The following is a 3770-nucleotide window of genomic DNA, read 5'->3' as shown; positions in this document are numbered from 1 at the left end:
AGGAAAAATTAAGAATCAAAATATTTTTTATCGATTCTTATAAAATACACGTTTCAGTAATATGTAAATGGGTTAGATTGAAGAACTTGCAATTAAATGACAGTGAGGATACTTAAAATGTTTTCACATCAGCTCCAAGACGGCGATTAAGAGTACTGTAAGAGAAAAAAAATATTTATAAAAATATTTATATTTAAACAACATATAAAAAATAGAGTTAAAATTAATGCATTTAAATATATTGAGAATTTTAAATTTATATATAAAAAAGAAAAAGTTAATAAAAGGACTAATTTAGTGCACGACATTTAATTTCATAGACTAAAATGAGTCACTTAATGTAAAATGAAGAACTAATTTAGCGCATCTACAATGATGATATAGCGAATGACACGTGGACGAATATTGTTGCGACACATGGCACAACCGTCCACATCAGTAATGTCATATGTAACTGATCAACACATCATCGTACCATTACACATGGTCAAACCATAAAGTGATATCTCACTAACAATCCACGTTATTATATCATGTCATCACGCCGTTAACAAAAAATGGTCCAAAAATTAACGTGGTACACTTTTATCAATTTCATAGATATAATTTATGCAATTAAAATTTCAAAAACAATTTTAATGCACGACGCCAATTTTAAAAATATTTTGAGATTTAACTCTATATTTATAATATTTTCAGATTACATAAAGATTTGAAATATCAAATTTAACAACGTAACCTAAGCTTGTATATGTTGGGGTAACAATTTTTATTTTTTAGTCTAATATCATATTAGAATTGGATACATTTAAATTAATCCAAAAATAAACTAAAAATCATCTTGGCATTTGTAGAAAAATCAAATTTTTATTGTTAGACGTACAATACCGAAGGCTAAAATAGTAAAATTTACAATTGATAATACATTTCGGTGATTATATTTTGATGTGAATATGATAATTGCACAAAAAATATTAAATAAATTAATATATTAAATTATTTAATATAATATACTTGTTTGTATGTTTTAGTTAGTAATTATTATTCATATATTGTATTATTTTATTTTTGTTATTTAGAGAGAGTTTGATTAAAAATATTTTAGGAATAAATAAGTTTAAAAGTATAAAAGAAATATTTTTATCGAATTCTTTTATATAGAAATATGATTAAAAAGAGAATGTTTAATTATGCGGATATATCCGATATCGGATCCGATCGGATCCGCAAATGTGCGGATCGGATCTGATCGGATCCGACACTAAAATGTGCGGATATCATATCCGATCTGATTCGATGGAAATTGTGCGGATCGGATCGAATTTTCGGCCATATCCGATCCGATCCGATCCGCGGACACCCCTACTAAAATTAATTATTTAGTTGGTTCCTAATAATTAATTCTGTCAGCAGTTATTTAGGTCTTTTATTCCATCAACTCTAATGGAGGACAAAATGGTTCCTGGCAACTCTAACGAGAGACAAAATGGTCTCTGACTCCCTCTACTCGAAAACGATATTGTTCTCCCCCTAATTTTCATCATATCTCGCATAACCTCAGCAGCCTAACACTGCAACTTCAAGCTATACAATGTACACTCTGCAACTTCAATGTTCACCAGAAAAAAAATTCTCAACTTGTTCTCAACCAATTCATACTCAGAAAACTAATGACTATATCTCTCAAGTACTTGTCGTCTTCGCGATGGATCCCATGAATTTAGACAGCAAAGTCTGATTTGTTAAAACCCGGCGTCGTAGTCGTCATCTTCCTCCTCGCGTCTGCCCTATCATCTCCATAGCCACATTGTCCACTACTCTTATCGCTTCCGTCAACTTCTTCTCTAAACCAATGTCCAGTAATCGCTTTAGTTTTCATATGAGCGGCGACAGCGGTATTGCTCGTTGTACTAATAGCTTGGATGCGAGATCGAAACTGTCTGCCAGCTTGGACTTCGGGAGAGAAGGAATGAAGCACTCGGGGTCCATTCTAAATGAGATTTTGCATATGATGTCGAAGGATAATCTTTTGATGATGTTCTAATGTCCAACAATCTATATTGCTTGCCGGAAAGTGAAGAAAGGCGTGCCTTTGGAATACTTGTGGAACTTGATCTTAAGGATATGGTGGACGTTGTCGGGGTTGGAGGTGATATTGTTATCGAGGACGTGGAGGTGGATGTTTATAGTGGGTAAAGTGTAGAGGAGGTGGGTGTACTAGTCAAAGTCACAGAGATTTGGAAAGTTTGTGGTACATGACATATTGAGGTAGGTGCGACATGCATGACAGTTACACCATAGCTTGATCTTAGAGTTGAAGAAGAAATAGGAGAAGATGGAGAAGAAGACTATAAAGGTGAAGAAGGTGAGAGTATAAATATTAGAGTTATGCAAAATACGATAAAAATTGGAGGAGATTAGCGTCGTTTTCGAACAAATGAGATATGAACCATTTTATCCGCGTTATTTTATCAGGCATTATTTTATCTCCTATTAAAATTAATCGAGTAAAAATTCAAATAACTAACAAAATTAATTGTTAAAAATTAATCGAATAATTAATTTTAGTTAAAAAATAAAATATTTGGTCCAAAATTTATTGAAAACAAAAATAAATAAATACTCTACATCTTAACTATTATTTTTTGTATATTGTATATATCGCATGTCTCATTACTCATTGGTCACGTCATCGTAACCGCGCCTGTCTAATTAATTTCATGTCCCCCCTCCGTATCCTGTATATATTTAGTCATAATCGAAATCATGGCTAAATTAAAGACGGTGTTTTAATTTTGGTAGTGTGGACATACAAATTAAACTTAAACTAACCAATTTTGTTATGTTACTAATATTATTTTTGTCAATTTCTGCTATTTTTTATTTATAATTATATTTAATAAAAATATTTTTGTAGATGTATCTAATAAAAATATTTTTTTATAACTATATTTAATAAAAATATTTTTATAGATATATTTTTTAGATATATCTCTTTATATATGTATTTAAAATATATTAATTATTAGAACAAATAATTAATTATTATTATTAATAAATTAACAGATAATATATTAAGATTTGTTTCACATCTATATCCATCTGATTAAGATCAGAGAAAAGTAATGTAAAGAATGGTCACAATTCATTTGCGTCAATTATTGTTAATAGGGACAACATCATAGTGATGGTTAGATTAATATATAGATTCGTGTACCTTAAATTTGTTTGTCTTGTTACGTTTGGATTTCAATGGCAAAGAGCTGTGAACACATGCAAATACATCTTTGTACTTTAGTTGGTCCAATAATGGTTGTCATCATTACGAATTGGTTTATTAGACAAGTATACGCACGTTGAAATATTTATCAAAATTAAAACAAATTGGAAGAAAATAGAGATAGAAACACAAATGGATCAAACTCATTGGATTAGTCCGTGTTTCCGTTTAAACGGGACTACTTTTAAAAATAACATTTTTTAAATATTTCATCTATTCCGTTCTGAAGACCCGCCCATTGAAACAATTTTATTTGTTTACGATTTTTATTCCAAAAGTAGTCTTTTTGTCCAACATTTTTTTGGAACCCAAAATTAAATTATTTATTTATTTTTTTATTATAAAAATAAATAGATAGTCCGTATAATTCGTTAAACTAGTTATTATATATAAATGTTCCAAAACTGAAAATGAAGTCCCATGAATAAATAAAAATAAGCAAATCAATCCGTATACAAACTATAAATTTAAAGAAAATTTTCAAGTGTGT

This window comes from Arachis ipaensis, chromosome B03 (genome assembly GCF_000816755.2).
Source record: "Arachis ipaensis cultivar K30076 chromosome B03, Araip1.1, whole genome shotgun sequence".
Lineage (NCBI taxonomy): Eukaryota > Viridiplantae > Streptophyta > Magnoliopsida > Fabales > Fabaceae > Arachis > Arachis ipaensis.
Note: the sequence above shows the minus strand (reverse complement) of the source record.